This window comes from Stomoxys calcitrans, chromosome 1 (assembly GCF_963082655.1).
Source record: "Stomoxys calcitrans chromosome 1, idStoCalc2.1, whole genome shotgun sequence".
NCBI lineage: Eukaryota > Metazoa > Arthropoda > Insecta > Diptera > Muscidae > Stomoxys > Stomoxys calcitrans.
Window position 1 is genome coordinate 129,685,166 of NC_081552.1, and position 22,585 is coordinate 129,707,750.

Sequence of the window (22,585 nt, forward strand, 5' to 3'; positions counted from 1 at the left end):
GAAAAAAACAAGTAAAAGCGTGCTAAGTTCCAGGCCAAATCTTATATACCCTCCACCATGGATCGCATTTGTCGAGTTCTTTTCCCGGTGTCTGTTGCTATGCTATTGGAGCTATATCAAGTTATGGTACGATTGGGACCATAATGGAATGAATGTTGGAGACCACAGTAGAAGTCATTGTGTAAAATTTCAGCCAAATCGAAAAAGGATTTCGCCCATTAGGGGCTCAAAAAGTAAAATAAGGACATCATTTTATCGGGGAGCTGTATTAGTTTATAGACCGTTTCAGACCATATTTGACACGTATGTTGAATGGAGAAGCAGATGTAAAAAATTTCACCCACATCAGATAATAATTGCGCTCTATAGAGGCTCAAGAAGTCAAGTTCCCAGATTGGTTTATATGGCAGCTATATCAGGTTATGGACCGATTTGAACCATACTTTGCACAGTTGTTGAAAGTCATAACAAAACACATTATCCAAATCGGATAAGCATTGCGTCCTCTGGTGGCTCAAGAAGTCAAGATTCAAAATCGGGTGTTATGCCAGCTATATCAGATTAAGAGCCGATTGGAACCATACTTAGTACAGTTGTTGGAAGTCATGACAAAACATGCTGTGCAAAATTTGAGCCAAATGAGCCCTCTAAAGGCTCAAGAAGTCAAGACCCCAGATCGGTTTATATGACAGCTATATCAGGTTATGCATCGATTTCACCCGTACTTAGCACACTTGTTGGAAATCATAACGAAACACTTCATGAAAAAATTTCAGCCAAATCGGATAAAAATTGCTCCCTATAGTGGCTCAAGAAGTCAAGATCCAAGATCAATTTATGTGGCAGTCAGGGTCGTAGCCAGGGGGGGGGCCTCGGGCCCGAGCCAACCCAAATGATTTTGTGTATAGACAAAATTTAAATCAAATTTATTCTAATCAAAAAATTCCAGAAACACTTTTTAAAATGAGAGAATTTCATATTTATTATATTCTACAAAGGAAACGTTTTGCTGAGGTCAGAAAAAACAAGTAAAAGCGTGCTAAGTTCGGCCGGGCCGAATCTTATATACCCTCCACCATGGATCGCATTTGTTGAGTTCTTTTCCCGGCATCTCTTCTTAGGCAAAAAAGGATATAAGAAAAGAGTTGCTCTGCTATTAAAACGATATCAAGATATGGTCCGGTTCGGACCACAATTAAATTATATGTTGGAGACCTGTGTAAAATGTCCGCCAACTCGTATAAGAATTGCGCCCATTGGGGCTCACGAAGTAAAATAGAGAGAACGATTTATATGGAATCTGTATCGGGCTATAGACCGATTCAGATCATAATAAACACGTTTGTTGATGGTCATGAGAGGATCCGTCGTACAAAATTTCAGGCATATCGGATAATAATTGCGACCTCTAGGGGTCAAGAAGTCAAGATCCCAGATCGGTTTATATGGCAGCTATATCAGGTTATGAACCGATTTGAACCTTATTTGACACAGTTGTTGAAAGTAAAAATAAAATACGTCATGCAAAATTTCAGCCAAATCGGATAGGAATTGCGCCCTCTAGAAGCTCAAGAAGTCAAATCCTCAGATCTGTTTATATGACAGCTATATCAGGTTATTGACCGATTTCAACCATACTTGGCACTGTTGTTGGATATCATAACAAAACACGTCGTGCGAAATTCCATTCCAATCGGATAAGAATTGCACTCTCTAGAGGCTCAAGAAGTCAAGACCCAAGATCGGTTTATATGGCAGCTATATCAGATTATGGACCGATTTGAACCATACTTAGCACAGTTGTTGGATATCGTAACAGAACACGTCTTGCAAAATTTCTTTCTGATCGGATAAGAATTGCGCTCGCTAGAGGCTCAAGAAGTCAAGATTCAAGATCGGTTTATATGGCAGCTATATAAAAACATGGACCGATATGGCCCATTTACAATACCAACTGACCTACAATAATAAGAAGTATTTGTGCAAAATTTCAAGCGGCTAGCTTTACTCATTCGAAAGTTAGCGTGCTTTCGACAGACAGACGGACGGACGGACGGACGGACGGACATGGCTAGATCGACATAAAATGTCACGACGATCAAGGATATATATACTTTATGGGGTCTCAGACGAATATTTAGAGTAGTTACAAACAGAATGACGAAATTAGTATACCCCCCATCTTATGGTGGAGGGTATAAAAATTTTAATGAAATTCTTAGTAAAAGCAAAAATTAAATGGAATTTCTTCTAAACTAATTTTAATGCAATTTTTTAGGGTAATGAAAAAACTTCAGTACGGGGCGGACCCCTCGAAATTATTTTTTAAAGACAAAATTTCTTTAAAATTTTTTCTAAATACAACATTTTAATTAAATTCTTTCTAAAGACAAAATTTTTATAGAAACAATTGTTATCCAAATTTTTTCCAAAGACTACATTTTAATTAATTTTTTTAAGCACTCAATATCGCCGAAAAACTCTCTAACGACAACCTAACCCCGAGATTATTTGTTGAAAACAGATTTCAATAAATATTTTTAAACAAAACAAATTTTTAGAAATATTTTTAAGGACAAAATTTTAACACATTACGCCTAACCCTCGATTCCGTTGCCGATTTTGGTGAAATTTTATCTCTATATGTAAAAGAGGATCGTGATTGACTGTTTGGCTGACTGACTGCTCAACTCGCAGCCCAAACGGCCAAAGCTAGAGTCATGAAATCTGGCATGAATTTTGGTCTTGGATCCTAGGAGCGCGATAAGACGAGATTTTGTGTTATTCGTACGTTTAGGAACTAAAATGTACGAAATGCTGGCTTTTTAGCCAGAGCGAACGGATTTTGGGCTCAAGTTAGAGGGCGTCTCGAAAAAATAAGATTGATGACAAAAATTTCCCAAAATCATACCGGATGTGAGACAAATAGTACGTTTAGTACCGCAATTGGTATTTTTATACCCTCCACCATAAGATGGGGGGTATACTAATTTCGTCATTCTGTTTGTAACTACTCGAAATATTCCTCTGAGACCCCATAAAGTATATATATTCTTGATCGTCGTGACATTTTATGTCGTTCTAGCCATGTCCGTCCGTCTGTCCGTCCGTCCGTCCGTCTGTCTGTCGAAAGCACGCTAACTTCCGAAGGAGTAAAGCTAGCCGCTTGAAATTTTGCACAAATACTTCTTATTAGTGTAGGTCGGTTGATATTGTAAATGGGCCATATCGGTCCATGTTTTGATATAGCTGCCATATAAACCGATCTTGGGTCTTGACTTCTTGAGCATCTAGAGTGCGCAATTCTTATCCGATTGGAATGAAATTTTGCACGACGTGTTTTGTTATGATATCCAATACCTGTGCCAAGTATGGTTCAAATCGCTCCATAACCTGATATAGCTGTCATATAAACCGATCTTGGGTCTTGACTTCTTGAGCCTCTAGAGTGCGCAATTCTTATCCGATTGGAATGAAATTTTGCACGACGTGCTTTGTTGTGATATCCAATACCTGTGCTAAGTATGGTTCAAATCGCTCCATAACCTGATATAGCTGCCATATAAACCGATCTTGGGTCTTGACTTCTTGAGCCTCTAGAGTGCGCAATTCTTATCCGATTGGGATGAAATTTTGCACGACGTGTTTTGTTATGATATCCAAAAACTGTGCTGAGTATGGCTCAAATCGGTTTATAACCTGATATAGCTGCCATATAAACCGATCTTGGGTCTTGACTTCTTGAGCCTCTAGAGTGCGCAATTCTTATCCGATTGGGATGAAATTTTGCACGACGTGTTTTGTTATGATATCCAATACCTGTGCCAAGTATGGTTCAAATCGCTCCATAACCTGATATAGCTGCCATATAAACCGATCTTGGGTCTTGACTTCTTGAGCCTCTAGAGTGCGCAATTGTTATCCGATTTGCCTGAAATTTTGTACGACGGATTCTCTCATGACCATTAACATACGTGTTTATTATGGTCTGAATCGGTATATAGCCCGATACAGCTCCCATATAAATCGATCTCTCTATTTTACTTCTTGAGCCCCCAAAAGGGCGCAATTCTTATTCGAATTGGCTGACATTTCACACAGGACTCCAACATATAATTTAATTGTGGTGCTAACCGCACCATATCTTGATATCGCTCTAACAGCAGAGCAAATCTTTTCTTATATCCTTTTTTGCCTAAGAAGAGATGCCGGGAAAAGAACTTGACAAATGCGATCCATGGTGGAGGGTATATAAGATTCGGCCCGGCCGAACTTAGCACGCTTTTACTTGTTTGATACCTTGTTTATTAATTGAGCTAGAGCTTTGGATTTTGGAATTTAGGTATACTAAGGCAACCTAAATTGGCCAAATGAGTTTTTTGGACTTTTGGACATTTAGGAACAGAAAAGGCCCACAAAAGGTACGAAATAGGTGAACTTTGCATAGGGAGAACGGGTAGAGCTAGAAACTCGAAATACATATTGGTACCAAAAAGTACGAAATAGTTTATTTACTTTTACAGTAAACGGAGAAGCATAAAATTAAAAACAAGTTATGGTCCGATTCGGACCATAATGGAATGAATGTTAGGGACCACAGTAGAAGTCTTTGTGAAAAATTTCAGCCAAATCGAATAAGGATTTCGCTCTTTAGGGGCTCAAAAAGTAAAATAGGGAGATCGTGTTTAGGGAGCTGTATTAGGTTATAGACCGATTCAGACCGTATTTGACACGTATGTTGAAGTTCATAGGAGAAGCAGTTGTACAAAATTTCAGCCAAATCGGATAAGATTTGCGCCCTCTAGAGGTTAAAGAAGTCAAGCGGACATATTTCCTGACTTTTGCAATAAGGGTTTTAAATGAAAGGTATTTGACATTAGAAAACGAATTTGATATCGAACTTTGGGTCCAATGGCAATATGGTGTTCAAATAAAGGATATGAAGAGTAAAACATGATGCTGATCTATTTTCAAGGCTAAGTATTTGGGGGACAACCCCACTCCACAAAACACACCTAAATCGGACATATTTACCGACCAGGTTAATGTGAGGCTCAAATGAAAAGAATTGGGGAGTGAAGCACGAAATTGATACCCATTTTCGCGACAAATTTTCTGGGGGTCTACCCCTTCTCAAAAACACCACACAAACAGCAATTGTTTATTGACCATCGTAATATGGGGCTCAAGTAAAGGTATTTGGGAATACAATACGAGTCTGATATCCAAGCGTGGGACCATGTATTTGGGACACCGCTCCTTCCCCAAGAGTACAAATTTACCGACCAAATGAAAGGTATTTGAAATTAGAAAACGGATATGATAACCAATTTTGGGGTCAAGTGATTGGGGTGCGCCTCATCCCATAAACTTCCCTCTAACAAATTGCATTAAGGGGTTTAAATAAATGGTATTTGAGAGAAGAGCAAGATGTGGATTTTTTTTTCGGGGCCAAGTGTTAGTGGACCAACTCAACTCAAATGAAAGGTATTTGGGAGTAGATCACGAAATTCATAACCACTTTCGGGACTACTATTCTGGAGGTCCACACCACCCCCTAAACCTATCAACCGCCACACTGGGAGCCTTCTTACTCCCATAATCCCCATGAGATTATTCTCTTAAGTATGGAGTACATCTAACATCTAAACTCAATGACTCTAAACCCGTTAGCGAATTCATAAATCATTAAAGGTCATATGGGATTCAGATAAAGGCATTTAAATTGTTTAACTACTAGTCAAGCAATATACATACAAATACTATTTTCGTAGCATTGTATTTCACTAAAAGCCCTTTAACTGTCGACAATAAATATTTAAAGGATAATTTTGTTCCATATAAACTAAAAGAAGGCGCAGCGGAGCGGGCCCGGCTCAGCTAGTCTTATATGTAACACGTAAAAGCGTGCTAAGTTCGGCCGGGCCGAATCTTATATACCCTCCACCATGGATCGCATTTGTCGAGTTCTTTTCCCGGCATCTCTTCTTAGGCAAAAAAGGATATAAGAAAAGAGTTGCTCTGCTATTAAAACGATATCAAGATATGGTCCGGTTCGGACCACAATTAAATTATATGTTGGAGACCTGTGTAAAATTTCAGCCAATTCGTATAAGAATTGCGCCCATTGGGGCTCACGAAGTAAAATAGGGAGAACGAATTATATGGGATCTGTATCGGGCTATAGACCGATTCAGACCATAATAAACACGTTTGTTGATGGTCATGAGAGGATCCATCGTACAAAATTTCAGGCATATCGGATAATAATTGCGACCTCTAGGGGTCAAGAAGTCAAGATCCCAGATCGGTTTATATGGCAGCTATATCAGGTTATGAACCGATTTGAACCTTATTTGACACAGTTGTTGAAAGTAAAAATAAAATACGTCATGCGAAATTCCATTCCAATCGGATAAGAATTGCGCACTCTAGAGACTCAAGAAGTCACGACCCAAGATCGGTTTATATGGCAGCTATATCAGGTTATAAACCGATTTGAACCATACTTGGCACAGTTGTTGGATATAATAACAAAACACGTCGTGCAAAATTTCATTTCAATCGGATAAGAATTGCGCACTCTAGAGGCTCAAGAAGTCAAGACCCTAAATCGGATACATTTCCCGACCATGGCAATTTGGGACTCAAATAAAAAGTATTTGCGGGTAAAATACGAAACTGATATCCTAATGTGGGATCACGTTTCTGGGGGTCCACCCCTTCCCAAAAACCCCCCAAACAGGACTTATTTAGTGACTATGGGAATATGGGACTTAAATAAAAAGTATTTGAATGTAGAATACGAATCTGATATCCAAATATGGGACCAAGTGTTTGGGGGGCCGCCTCTCACCAAAAACATCCCCCAAAAGAGAACAAATTTACGACCATAGCAATATGGGGCTCAAATGAAAGGTCATTGGGAGTAAAAGACGAATCTGATATCAATATTCTGGAAAAGTGTCTATGGGGCCACCCCACCCCATAACACCACCCAAATAGTAAGTACTTTCTGACCCCGTGGTGGAAATAGGGTACTACACTTTTTGCTATCTTCTGAAGGGTGGCGGACCCTCCTTACCCTAAATTTCAGAAACGACAGATCCGAAATTTTGTGTGCTCTCATATAGTACCCTAAAAATAGAAATTTGGTATCCAAATTTCGGATGGGGTACCTAGGGGGGCTGCGCCACCCTAAAACCTACCAAACATATATTTATAGCAATCAAGACAGTATGGGACTCAAATGAAAGGTATTTACGATAAAAAAGCGTATCTGATATCCAATTGTCGGACCAAGTGCTAGGGGGACCACCCCAAGCCCCAAAAGACCCCTAAATCGGACATATTTACTGACCAAGGCAATATGGGACTGAAATGAAAGGTATTTGCGAGTGGAATACGAATCTGGTATCAAAATGTGGAACCACGTTTCTGTGGGTCCACACCTTTCGGAAAACACCCCCCAAACAGGACTTATTTACTGACCATGGGAATATGGGGCTTAAATAAAAGGTATTTGAATGTAGAAAATGAATCTGATATCCAAATATGGGACCAAGTGTTTGGGGGCCGCCTCTCAACAAAAAGACCCCCCAAAGAGGACATTTTTACGACCATAGCAATATGGGGCTCAAATGAAAGACTTTGGGAGTAAAGCAAGAATTTGATATCAATATTCGGGAAAAGTGTCTATGGAGCCAAACCACCCCACAACACCACCCAAATAGTAAGTATTTTCTGACTATTGCAATATGAGTTTCAAATAAGAGGGTTTTTAAAGTGGAACACGAATCCGATATATATGGTTATGGACCGATTTGAACCATACTTGTCACAGTTGTTGGATATCATAACAAAACACGTCGTGCAAAATTTCATTGTGATCGGATAAGAATTGCGCACGCTAGAGGCTCAAGAAGTCAAGACCCAAGATCGGTTTATATGGCAGCTATATCAGGTTATGGACCGATTTGAACCATACTTGGCACAGTTGTTGGATATCATAACAAAACACGTCGTGCAAAATTTCGTTGTGATCGGATAAGAATTGCGCACGCTAGAGGCTCAAGAAGTCAAGACCCAAGATCGGTTTATATGGCAGCTATATCAGTTTATGGACCGATTTGAACCATACTTGTCACAGTTGTTGGATATCATAGCAAAACACGTCGTGCAAAATTTTATTCCAATCGGATAAGAATTGCGCACTCTAGAGGCTCAAGAAGTCAAGACCCAAGATCGGTTTATATGGCAGCTATATCAAAACATGGACCGATATGGCCCATTTACAATACCAACCGACCTACACTAAAAAGAAGTATTTGTGCAAAATTTCAAGCGGCTAGCTTTACTCCTTCGGTTAGCGTGCTTTCGACAGACAGACGGACGGACGGACAGACGGACGGACATGGCTAGATCGACATAAAATGTCACGACGATCAAGAATATATATACTTTATGGGGTCTCAGACGAATATTTCGAGTAGTTACAAACAGAATGACGAAATTAGTATACCCCCCATCTTATGGTGGAGGGTATAAAAATTAAACAAAAGAAAAGAAAATAAACAAGTAAAAGCGTGCTAAGTTCGGCCGGGCCGAATCTTATATACCCTCCACCATGGATCGCATTTGTCGAGTTCTTTTCCCGGCATCTCTTCTTAGGCAAAAAAGGATATAAGAAAAGAGTTGCTCTGCTATTAAAACGATATCAAGATATGGTCCGGTTCGGACCACAATTAAATTATATGTTGGAGACCTGTGTAAAATTTCAACCAATTCGTATAAGAATTGCGCCCATTGGGGCTCACGAAGTAAAATAGAGAGAACGATTTATATGGGATCTGTATCGGGCTATAGACCGATTCAGACTATAATAAACACGTTTGTTGATGGTCATGAGAGGATCCATCGTACAAAATTTCAGGCATATCGGATAATAATTGCGACCTCTAGGGGTCAAGAAGTCAAGATCCCAGATCGGTTTATATGGCAGCTATATCAGGTTATGAACCGATTTGAACCTTATTTGACACAGTTGTTGAAAGTATAAATAAAATACGTCATGCAAAATTTCAGCTAAATCGGATAGGAATTGCGCCCTCTAGAAGCTCAAGAAATCAAATCCTCAGATCTGTTTATATGACAGCTATATCAGGTTAAGAACCGATTTGAACCATACTTGGCACAGTTATTGGATATCATAACGAAATACTTCGTGCAAAAATTCATTCAAATCGGATAAGAATTGTGCCCTCTAGAGGGTCAAGAAGGCAAGACCCAAGATCGGTTTATATGGCAGCTATATCAGGTTATGAACCGATTTGAACCATACTTGGCACTGTTGTTGGATATAATAAGAAAACACGTCGTGCAAAATTTCATTTCAATCGGATAAGAATTGCGCACGCTAGAGGCTCAAGAAGTCAAGACCCAAGATCGGTTTATATGGTAGCTATATCAGGTTATGGACCGATTTGAACCATACTTGGCACTGTTGTTGGGTATCATAACAAAACACGTCGTGCAAAATTTCATTCCAATCGGATAAGAATTGCGCCCTCTAGAGGGTCAAGAAGTCAAGACCCAAGATCGGTTTATATGGTAGCTATATCAGGTTATGGACCGATTTGAACCATACTTGGCACTGTTGTTGGATATAATAAGAAAACACGTCGTGCAAAATTTCATTTCAATCGGATAAGAATTGCGCACGCTAGAGGCTCAAGAAGTCAAGACCCAAGATCGGTTTATATGGCAGCTATATCAAAACATGGACCGATATGGCCCATTTACAATGCCAACCGACTTACACTAATAAGAAGTATTTGTGCAAAATTTCAAGCGGCTAGCTTTACTCCTTCGGAAGTTAGCGTGCTTTCGACAGACAGACGGACGGATGGACGGACTGACGGACGGACAGACGGACGGACATGGATAGATCGACATAAAATGTCACGACGATCAAGAATATATATACTTTATGGGGTCTCAGACGAATATTTCGAGTAGTTACAAACAGAATGACGAAATTAGTATACCCCCCATCTTATGGTGGAGGGTATAAAAACAAACAAAAGAAGAGAAAACAATATAGAAGATAACAAAATAAAAAGAACAGTATAGAATACTATGCCATATTTTACATTTTAGCTATATGATTTTTTTTTTCAATGCCACATTTTGATGAAGAGAAATTTAAACAACTCGTTTCAAATTTGAATAAAATTAAAAAGAGCAGTTTGCTAAAACGATCGATCTCATCTAATGAAGCAAAAAGAAGCGAATACATAGAGTCGCTAGTTGGAAACTATCATTCTATTTTGTTATATTCAGCTAGCCATTTTGAAAATTTGCCAAATGATTTGAAAGGTTTTGTGTTAAAGAAATCAATATACTGTCGAGAGAAACTAGTGATATGCTTCAAAAACATAAAGTGCCTCATAAGGTAGAAAGTTTTCTCGTAGTTGATAAAGATATTTTAACGGCTACTGATTCAGTTAGTAGTGCTGACAGTGACATTGAACGAAATGAAGAGAATAAGGAGGAATTGGTAAACTTAGGAGTAGAGATGGCAACTTTGGAACAGAAAAAGTCCTTTATCGGAATGATTGCTTTGATAATGAGGGAAAATTATGATGGCAACCCTCTGGCTTTAGAATCATTTTTGGATAAGATCAACCTCATACAGGAGTTAAAAGAGTCGTCCCCTACAGCGACATTCATAATATTTATTAAATCTCAATTCCTGGGGAAAGCTAGGGCGGCACTGCCGGAGAACGTTACCATAGTTGAGGAAGTAAAACAGTCACTTAGATCTAAAATAAAACCTGACAATTCGAAAGTCGTCACAGGCAAATTCGCTGCTCTGGTGGTGACAAATAATAATTATTCCGAATTTGTGAAGCAGACTTAGGAACTTGCTGATGCTCTTGAGAGATCATTGGTAATAGAAGGCATTTCAAAGTCCAAAGCTCACTAAATGGCTGTAGAGCAAACAGTGAGTGTTTGTAGATTAAATGCTTAATCAGATTCGGTAAAGGCGATCCTGGCGTCTACATCATTTTCAGATCAGTTGTTGCGAAATTAGTTGTTGAACAAGCAATGAGTCAAAGGAGAAACAGGTTCTTGCTTTTCATTCCAGATGTAACACTTTTTTAGGTAGGAATAGTTATAGCCGTGGTATACCGTGGCAGTCAAAGTGAGCAGTCAAAGATATTCGAAAATGTATACTTTAAACGCCGAAGTCCTTCAGCGGGAGATGTTGGGGGATACAAAACAAGATTAGAGAATGAAGTAAAAAGTAAGACAGCACGTTACTTTTATACCTTGAATCTGAAATTTGCAGATTTCATTAATTTGGATTTTACACATTCGAACCGATCATGCAGTTATTTAGTTGATTCCATTTTCCATTTCCATAATAAAAATTTCTTCTAAAAGGCCTGGTATGAGGATTTATTCCGACGAAATTGTTAATATAACCGGTAAAATGCCAAACACTATTTCAACCTTGGGTTCGATCTACACGAATATGGTCATTCAGAACTATTTAATTCCCTACAATTTTCATGTTGTTTCGGACGATCTTAATATTCCATCCGATGGAATTCTTGGTAGATTTTTTGAAACGCCATAAATGTACCATCAGTTTTGAAAATATGACAGTGACTATTTTGCACGCCCATAATCGTCTAGAGATTCCGATAATACGTGGGATAGAAACCGATGATAATGTTGTTGTTTCACCTAGATATGGGGTGTATCGTATTATAAAATTAAATGCTGCATCAGGGAGGTCTTTATAGATTTCAGGAGGTTGCTGATGGAGTATATATAGGGCTAATGCATCGTGGATTCAAAAACACCAATAACACGAGTTGTAAATGTAGATGACACATACCAATGCATAGCAAAACAAGATATCAAATTCAGGAAACTTGATCATTTTTATGTTTTTTCTATCGATAAGATCGCCACAAATGACGCCCGAAGCGAGAAATTACGGGATATTCTTAGGAATCGAATGCCAGATGACGTACAAAAGGATATTATGTCTCTGTGTATGAGATAAAATGACGGTTAATTATTTTTGTGAACAAAAATTGAGATTATCTGATTCTTCGCTAATTTTTATAAAAAAATATCGTCTTCCATACTCTCAAAAAGTTGAAATTTATAGGCAATTAAGGAATCCGTCGGAAAATGATTTGATTTAACCGAGTCAATCAAATTATAATAGTCTGTTGCTTTTGGTGCCGAAAAAAGGCATAGATATCAGAAAAGTTATAGAATGTGTGTTGATTTCAGAGCCGTGAATAAGAAGCTTATAGCATATGAGTTTCCTCTTTCCCGAATTGACGACATATTGGACAATCTTGGAAGAGCGAAATATTTTTCGATTATACATTTATTTTCGGGCTTCAATCAAGTTCCTCTTCATGTCGATTGGAGGGATATCACTTCATTTACCACTGACCGTGGTTCATACCGATGGAAGGTATTGCCTTTAGGTTTGAATATAGCACCTAATTCCTTTTCACGCATGATGCCGATAGCATTTACCGGTATTTCCCCACATCAAGCTTTTTGATATGTCTATGACTTATTGTATTGGGTTGCCCAAAAACTAATTGCTGTTTTTTAAATAGTCGGCGTTGACAAATTTTAAGCAAATTTTAAGCATTAATCGAATTGGATCGTCATGTAACTGAGCGTGAGATAGGAGAGAAGTTAAATATACCAAAATCAATCGTTAATTATCACATAAAAAGTCTTGGACTGGTGAAAAAGCTTGATATTTGGGTACCACATGCATTGAAAGAAATTCATTTAACAAACCGAATCAACGCTTGTGATATGCACCTTAAACGCAAAGAATTCGATCCGTTTTTAAAACGAATCATAACTGGCGATGAAAAATGGATTGTTTACAACAACTTTAGTCGAAAACGATCATGGTCCAAGCATGGTGAACCAGCTCAAACCACTTCAAAGGCTGATATCCACCAAAAGAAGATTATGCTGTCTGTTTGGTGGGATTGGAAGGGTGTGGTATATTTTGATCTGCTTCCAAGGAACCAAACGATTAATTCGGATGTTTACTGTCAACAATTGGACAAATTGAATACAGCCATCAAGGAGAAGCGACCAGAATTGGTCAATCGTAAAGGTGTCATATTCCACCAGGCGAGTGACCAAAGATGTGTGCGGTCACATCTTTGGTCACTCGCCAAAAACTGAGTGAGCTTGTCTGGGAACTTTTGATGCATCCACCATATAACCCTGACCTTGCACTATCAGACTACCATTTATTTCGATCTTTGCAGAACTCCTTAAATGGTAAAACTTTCGGCAATGATGAGGCTATAAAATCGCACTTGGTTCAGTTTTTTGCAAATAAAGGCCAGAAGTTCTATGAGCGTGGAATACTAAATTTAGGAAGTACAACTTAAAGATAAATCCACTCCAGTGTGACTTTTTTAAACCTGAGATATTTTTTCTTGGTCACAAATGCACATATAGAGGCCTTTTACCCGATGGTTCTAAGATTCGAACCATTCAAGATTACACCGTTCCTAGAAGTAAAGATGATGTGAAACGATTTGTAGCTTTTGTCAATTACTATCGGAGATTTATACCAAATTTTGCTTCAATTGCTATTCCGTTAAACAATCTAACACGGATAAAGTATATTTTTGAATGGGACGACAAATGTCAGAGTGTCTTTAAAGCTCTGAAGTCCGCTTTGATTACTCCGAATGTGTTACAATACCCCAATTTTTCAAAGACATTTACGGTAACTACGGTAGGATGTGGTGCAGTTTTAAGCCAGAATTTTGATGGCCATGGTTTACCAATTTATTTAGCTTCAAGATGTTTTAAGAAGGCCGAACAGAAGAAGCCACTAATTGAAAAGGAATTAATAGTGTGGTGTACGTATACTAATGAGCAACAGTATAATAGTATAACAATTTGTCATCTTGTAAAGTAGTAAATATTGTAATAAAACATAAATGAAAACAATGTTATAGACAGCATTGAGAGCATATAAGAAGAAGGCATAAGCAAGAAGGGAACAAACAACTCCTGCCCACTTCATGTCAAGCTTAGCAAAGGAACATAAGAAACAATCATTGCCTGAATCAAAACAGGTTCTTCTATGTACATAGAGTATGTATATCAAAATGTATGTAGTTTAACTAATGCATATATGTCTCCACCTTCTAATGTATTTAGCACTTGATCAATCGATCACTTGGATTTTTGCCGATTGCCTCTGCAGACGTTGTAATAAACATTTATTAAATTTAAACAAAACACCGATCTTTCAATATATCACAAATAGCAATTAATTTTGCCATAACTCAATTTAGACCATACATATATGGCACTGAATATACCGTCAGATCCGATCCCCGACCATTACAATATTTATTTAAAATCAAGGACCCGTCTTCCTAGTTGACAAAGATTCGATTGGAATTGTCTGAATATAATTTTACGGTGGAATACATAAAAGGCAAAAGTAATATAGTTGCAGGGTATTGAAGAAAGGAGCCGAGGAGGTTTTTACCATGACTACCCGTGGGATGTTAAAGAGAATCACAAGGATGAAATTAAGGACAATGTCCAAAGAGACACAGATAGGTAATTGATTTATGATAAATTTTCAAACAATTTCCATACCGAAACACCCAAGTTCAGGTCTGAGTTAATATATACGGATGGGAAGTAACGGGGAATAAATATAAAATTGAATATGAGATTTATGATCGATATTCAAAACCTCTCAATATAAATATGTTGTATTGTAGCCGTTGAGTGGAGCGAACGTGCTTTTATTTTACTCGTAAAAGAAAAAAAGAATATATCCGTATATCAGAAAAGGTACTGCGTATTACGAAAAAAATTTAAAGCCTTTTGGAGTAGGCGAGAAATTGACTCCAAAGACTCAATATCTGCGGTGGTGGCGTCAGACCGTAGCGTGTTGTCCTCCCCCTCCCCCACAGTTCGTCCTCAGCCTTTAAGTAAAGGTGGTGTTTCTGACTCGGATTCAGACAGCGACGGTGTCAATGAAACAGTCATGGGCGCATAACTCGATCTGGTGAGAATGATGGATATCCCCCAGCTCACAAAGGCTACGGTCTTCATCAACGGATGGGGCAGTCAATTTGGGACGGAACTCATGTTGGGATCCTTGGGCAAGCGAACTCAAGGTCTGGTCGCAGAGAAGTGGGAGGTCTTCCACAGGGATGAGAAGGAGGAAGGAACTCTCCTTGTGGTTGGCATTGATCAAATCTCCGTGACTAGTTTGGCTAAGACTTAAGGCATGGCGCACTACGGGAGCAAGCGGTCTTTTTCAAGATTGGGAACACTAGGATAGTGCAGTGACAGGTGACTCAACACCGCCCAACAAACAGGGGGCTTACAACGAGACAATCACGGCCTCTCTCAATGTTGGAAAGACTAGGATAAGCAAAGATCCGAATACTGAAATATCAGGCAATGCAGTGGCGAGAGACCCAACAAAGCCTAACAAACGGGGACCCGACGACAGACCCATCCCAGATTTCAAGATTCGAAATACTGGGATAGGTAAAGATCCTAATATTGAAATATTAGGCAGCGCAGCGACAGGAGACTGAATGCAACCCAACGAACAGGGAGCCGATGATGGTACCATCACCTACTCCCGAGAAGCCCATTTACTTAGGATTTGGAAGGCTCAGATAGGCATCCTAGTTTTGAAACATCAGGCAATACAGGGAATGGAAACGCAATACAGCCTAACGAACAGGGACCCGACGATGGAACCATTACCGACTTTATAAAGAGTCGGAAGACTAGACTAGGCAAAGAAACTACAACGATGACATCAGACAGTGCAGTGACAGGAAAGTCAATGCAGTCTAAAGAACAGGGAGCAGACGATGAGATCATCACAAATGATTGAGGTAATCCAGATAAACCTCCAACTGAGCGATACTGCTACACACACTCTGATGGAGAAAATCAGCAAGGGCAAGGTTCATATTGCCTTAATTTAGGAGCAATGGACGACACGGAACAAAGTTTCTGGACTGAACTATATTAACTAGCAATTATTCTATGCCAACGTCGAATGCAACAGTGGTATGACAGGGAGGCGGTGGAGCATACCTGGCATCACTTTATCTGCCTTTCGACTCTCCGACACCGCCACCCACGTCGGAGCTGTAACGGCTGGTGAGGAAAACAAAATAGACAGGAAACGAGGTACTAATAGGGTTCGATGTGAACTCTCACCATATTTCGTGGGGTAGTACCAACACTAATAAGCTGAGCCAAGCCCTGGCAGAGTTCTTGAATACTTACGACGTAATAACACTTAATATTGGTAACACCGCTACCTTTGTTAATAGGATTAGGGAGGAGGTATTAGATGTGACGATATATTGGGAAAATCTAATCTATGTGGTTCAGGATTGGAGGGTATCCATGGAACACTCTTTCTCTGACAATCCCTACATTAGGTTTAGAATAGCACGGCCAACGCCGAACCCGATAAGCTTCCGGAATAAGTTGAAAACCAACTGAACAAAATTCGGAAGTCTACTCAGAAGAAGACTTGGGCAAGATGATTGTGATTATCCAAGCATAGAAGACATTGACGAAAATGTTAACAGGATTACGACTGCACTTCTGGAGTCCTTCGAAGATAGTTGTCCTCTTGGGGAAAGGAAATCAGCCCAAGAAAAACCCTGGATGACCGGGGAGATTCGCAATATTGGGAAGAAATCCGCAGACTTTTTAACAGAGCACATCGTAAAACAGCGGAAGTATATTGGGATGTATATTACACGGCTCAAGGAATACAATAGGATTACCAGGGCGGGAAGCTTTTCTGCGAACAGGTCGATAGCGTAAATGATCCCGCCAAGGTATAAAAGTTTCTCTCAAAAACCAATGTCCAAACTGAAACTTTAGTAGACGACATGGGAGTGAGAGCAGAGACAATGGAGGACATGTTGAAGCTTTTGATGAAGATCCATTTTCCACAGGATACGACGGCACTCACCGAGACACCGGAATAATTATGTTGATCGAAGGTTTATAATTACGCAATTTATGGTGAAGGAATCTTTGAGGAGCTTCAAACCATTTAATTCACTCTGACCTGATGGAATATTTCCGGTGCTACTACAGAAAAATGCAGCCTATCTGGCACCTCATCTGGTCAATATTTTCACAGCGTACCCAGGACTGGCATATACTCCGAAAGCCTGGCAGGAGGCAAGGGTGATGTTTATACCCAAGACCGGAAAGGGAAGTTATGCGATAACAAAGGACTACAGACCCATAAGCCTACTCAAAACCATGGAACGTATTGTGGACACCATGATAAAGATTAGGACATCCAGCGAACTGCTTTAATACAAACATCATGTCTATGTCAAGAGAAGGTCGGTTGAGACTATGCTGCACGACGTTGTGCATAAAATAGAAGAATTCTTCGATGCCTTTAACAATGCGATGCTTTTAACAATGTGCGGCCCGACACACTGATCCAATCCTTAGACCAGTACCGGGTGAACCCGGTCCATAGAGACTGGATAGCCCATATGCTAAGGAATAAGTGGATAAACTGTGTGTCGCATGGTATAAATATAAGGGAGAAAGACGATTTCAATATCTGACAAGTTTAAATACTTAGGTGTGATCTTGGTAAGGAAATTGAATTGGAAGTGTCACATTCAGGAGCGTAATGAGAAGGCTCACAGATGTTGGGCACTATGTAGACGGGCCGTAGGCTCGAAATGGGGCCTGAATCCTAGGATAGTCCACTGGCTCTACAGGAGCTGGATTAGACCAATACTTACTTACGCCGCAGTAGTTTGGTGGACTGCTATGGAGAAAAAGTGCAACATAAGGACCATACAACAGGTACAGAGAACATGTTGTCTTGGCATAGGCGGAGCGATGACGACCACGCCCACTAGGGCACTGGAGACTATTCTAGATATCCGACCCATTGACATACAGATTAAGTGTGAGGCAGCCACTACGGCTATGAGACTTTAGGCGATGGGAGAATGCATTGAGGATGGGAGCAGCTCATACCATCGCGGAATAATCGAGGAGACGATAGGAAACCTGGAAGGAGGGGAAGAGGTTTCCGATCGGATACCTAAAATGAACCTTGAAGTCGAGTGCGAGGCACTGCTGCCATCGGCACAGCCTTGGATTAACGGAACCCTAGTATTGTCATCTGGAAGATCATGTTGCACGGATGGATCAAAGCTAGAGGACAAAGTGGACCTGGAGGTCTACATGGAGAACCCACGGACTGAGATCTTTTTTAGACTGCCTAACCATCATAAGGTCCTGTAGGCGGAGATTCGGGCGATCAAGGAATGCGTGAGGTGGTGTGGTGTTAAGGCGAGGACGTGGAGTGTGAACATCTTTACCGACAGTATAATTTGCATAAGGGCAATAACAACCAGGACGGTAAGGTCACGAACAGTCTTGCAGTGTAAGGAGGAGATTAACGCCTTCTCTGAGGTTCGTTTCGTTTGGGTGCCGGGCTATAACGGAGTAAGGGGAAATGAAAGGGCAGACGATTTGGCGGTGAAAGCCAGAGGAATGCCGTCAATAAACTTGGTTAATCCGAAGCCTTTCTGAACGACGCAGTCCGAGTTAAGGGAGTGGGCGACGAATGCGCATGCAACATTGTGGAACAGCGAAACGGTCGGTAGGACGGCGAAAATCCTATGGGGGATCCAGATCTTGAGAAGACGAGGCTATTTCTGAAAGGAAGTAAGAAGGAAGTCAGTATAGCTATTGGTATCATAACGGAACACATAGGACTACGAGCTCACTTATGTAAAATCGGTGCGGCAAGCAACAGCATGTGAAGGACATTCGGGGAAGATGATGAGACGTTGGAGCATTTCCTTTGTCATTGCCGGCTTTCGCGTCTAATAGATACCGGCACTTAGGTGGAGACACAATACCAGACATGAACCAACTTAGGGGAGTGGTATTGAAAACAATTAAGGATTTTGTAAGAAGCGCGGAATTCCAAACCAAAAATGTTCTTTTTAGAGGTTACTTTATAGTTTTTAGAGCGCACAACAAGCCGATTACTGGCTTAGGTATATATGTCCATAATGACATGGGGTGGGTTAATATCTGGACCCTCTTTTCAAAGTAACCTAACCTAACATAACCTAATATAAATATAAACAACAGTGTATTAATTCAAAAAGGGCCTTACGACAAATTTAAAAATATATATGAAGGCCCATTTGTTGTCAAACAAATAGACGGCTGTAATGTTACAGTTTATGATAAATTCAAAAGGAACAAGTAAGAGCGTGCTAAGTTCGGCCGGGCCGAATCTTATATACCCTCCACCATTGATCGCATCTGTCGAGTTCTATTCGCGGTATCTCTTTTCAGGCAAACAAAGAATATTGAATTGATATAGCTATTGGAGCTATATCAATTCGGACCATAAATGAATGCTGAACATTGTAAAAGACATTGTGTAATATTTCAGTTCATTAGGATAAGAATTGCGTCCTGTAGGGGTTCAAGACACAAAATCGGGAGATAGGTTTATATGGGAGCTGTATCAAGCTATTGATCGATTCAGACCATATTAGTCACGTATGTTGAAGGTCATGAGAGAAGCCGTTGTACAAAATTTCTGCCAAATAGGATGAGAACTGTGTCCTCTAGAGGTTCAAGAAGTCAAGATCCCAGATTGGTTTATATAGCAACTATATCAAGTTCTATACCGATTTACGCCATACTTAGCACAGTTATTGGAAGTCATAACAAAACAACTCATGCAAAATTTCAGCCAAATCGGATGAGAATTGCGCGCTCTATTGGCTCAAGAAGCCAAGATCCAAGATCGTTTTGTATGACAGCTATACTAGATTATGAACCGATTTGAATCATACTTAGCACAGTTGTTGGAAGTTGGAAGAAGTCAAGACCCAAGATCGGTTTATATGGCAGCAATATCAAAACATGAACCGATTTAAACCATACTTAGCGTTGTTGTTGGAAATGCTACCAAAACACTACGTGCAAAATTTCAACAAAATCGGAAAAGAATTGCGCCCTCTAGAGGCTCAAGAAGTCAAGACCCAAGATCGGCGGCATAGCACAACAACTGATCTACATGGCCATCACCGCATACATTTGCAGTGGCTTCAATCAGTCCAGGCCATGTGATAGGACGGTCCTCGTGGTACTGGACCTATTGAAGGCATTCGACTTGGTCAGCCATGCCAAACTCTTTGAGGACATCGCCAATACGTCCCTCTAGCCACGTGTGAACCGCTGGGTCGCGAAATATCTGTATGGTCGCCAGTCATTTGTGGAATTTAGGGACAAGAAATCGAAACACCTTAGAGTATCACCTCGCCTTGGGAAACTCCCCCAAGGCGAGGTGATATCTCCGGCAGTGTTTTACCTCAATCTATCCTCCATTCCACCCCCACTAAACGGCGTTGAGATCGTATCATATTCGGACAATTGTATTGATCTGACATCAGGCCCCACCCATAGATGACATCTGCGATAGGCTAAACATCTACCTCAACGAACTTGAATTTTATTTCGCTGCAAGAAATTTGAAGATATCTGCCACCAAATCTTCACTGCGTATACGCGTGAGGTCCGTAGGGAGTTGAAAGTGATGATCGACGGAGTAAAAATTTCGACCATCAACTGTCCCAAAACACTTGGTGTCACATTTGACAGCTCTTACAAATTCTACTCACATGCCACAGCAATTTGCGAAAAAGTCAAAAATAGAAACAATGTCCTCAAGTCACTTGCCGGCAGCACTTGGGCTGTTGACAAAGAAACTTTGTTAACCACGTACAAAGCAATTGGCCGGTCCGTGGTAAGTTATGCAGCGCCAGTGTGGTCCCGTCACACTAAATAGTATATTCAGCAAGACTAAATCAAGAATGAACAAGTATGAGCGTGCTAAGTTCGACCGGGCCGAATCTTATATACCCTCCACCATTAGTCGCATTTGTCGAGTTCTTTTCCCGGCATCTCTTTTTAGGCAAAAAAATGATATAAGAAAGGATTTGCTCTGCTATTAGAGCGATATCAAGATATGGTCCGGTTTGGACCACAATTAAATTATATGTTGGAGACCTGTGTAAAATGTCAGCCAATTCGAATAAAAATGCGCCCTTTTGGGGCACAAGAAGTAAAATAGAGAGATCGATTTATATGGGAGCTGTATCGGGCTATAGACCGATTCAGACCATAATAAACACGTATGTTGATGGTCATGAGAGAATCCGTCATAAAAAATCGGGCAAATCGGATAATAATTGCGACCTCTAGAGGCTCAAGAAGTCAAGATCCCAGATCGGTTTATATGGCAGCTATATCAGGTTATGAACCCACATGTACCTAATTTGACATTGTTGTTGATGTTAGTATATGCAATTAAATACTTGTGGTATTGATACTTTGTTTTTACATTTTAATTTAATCATGTATGCTTTGTTCTTGAATGCATATTAGAAGCATAATTTTCTTTTTCTTGTCAGTCGTACAAAACTTTTTCTTCAATAAAAACCTTTTCTTGTATTACCCTAAACATTTTAAATTATTGAAAGTTATCTGGTTATGGGCCCAGATATGGCGGAAGAGATGTTCGCACTGCATTTGTTCGAGGGTCGGAATTACGATAATTGGAAGTTTAGATTGGAAACGGTTTTGAACGAACACAATCTGTTGGAACTAATACAGAAAGATGTCACGGAACTTATTTCGCAAGAAACTGTCGAGGCTAAGAAATTGGAATGGAAGAAGAAGGACGCGAAGGCGAAATCTTTGATGATAAGAAGAATTGGGGATTCACATTTGGAATATGTAAAGGACAGCAAAAGTTCTTTTGAAATCTTGCAATCATTGTCAAATGTGTTTGCCAAGAAAAGCATTTCAAATCAATTGTTTCTCAGGAAAAAGCTGTTGACCATGAAATGTGAAAGCAATGAAAATTTGAACTCGTTTTTCCTCAAGTTTGATAGTGTTGTTCGACAACTGAAATCGTCGGGAGCTACGTTGGAAAAGTTGGATACCATTTGTTTGCTACTTCTTATTTTGCCGGAATCCTACAATAACGTGATAACAGCAATTGAAACATTGAACCCAGATACTCTTGAAATGGACTTTGTCAAAAATCGTTTGCTTGAAGAGGAAAGAAAACGTATGTGTTCTAGCAATGAAGATCCACTGGAAAGTGTTGCTATGAAAGTTTCATTTAAATTCAAATGCCATTATTGTGGCAAAATTGGACACAAAAAGAAAAACTGTTTCAAATTTAAACGAGATCAATCTGAGAAATCTGGAAACGTGGCCAATTCTGATTTGTGCTTTATTGCTGACGAAGAATGCTATACAAGTCAAGTGAACAGCAATATGAAATGGATAGTTGATTCCGGAGCCAGCGATCACATGGCCAATGATGAGCGATTTTTCTTCGAGTTGCACAAGCTAGATAATCCAGTAATTATTGGTGTTGCAAAAGATGGTGTAAGTATTGTAGCCGAAA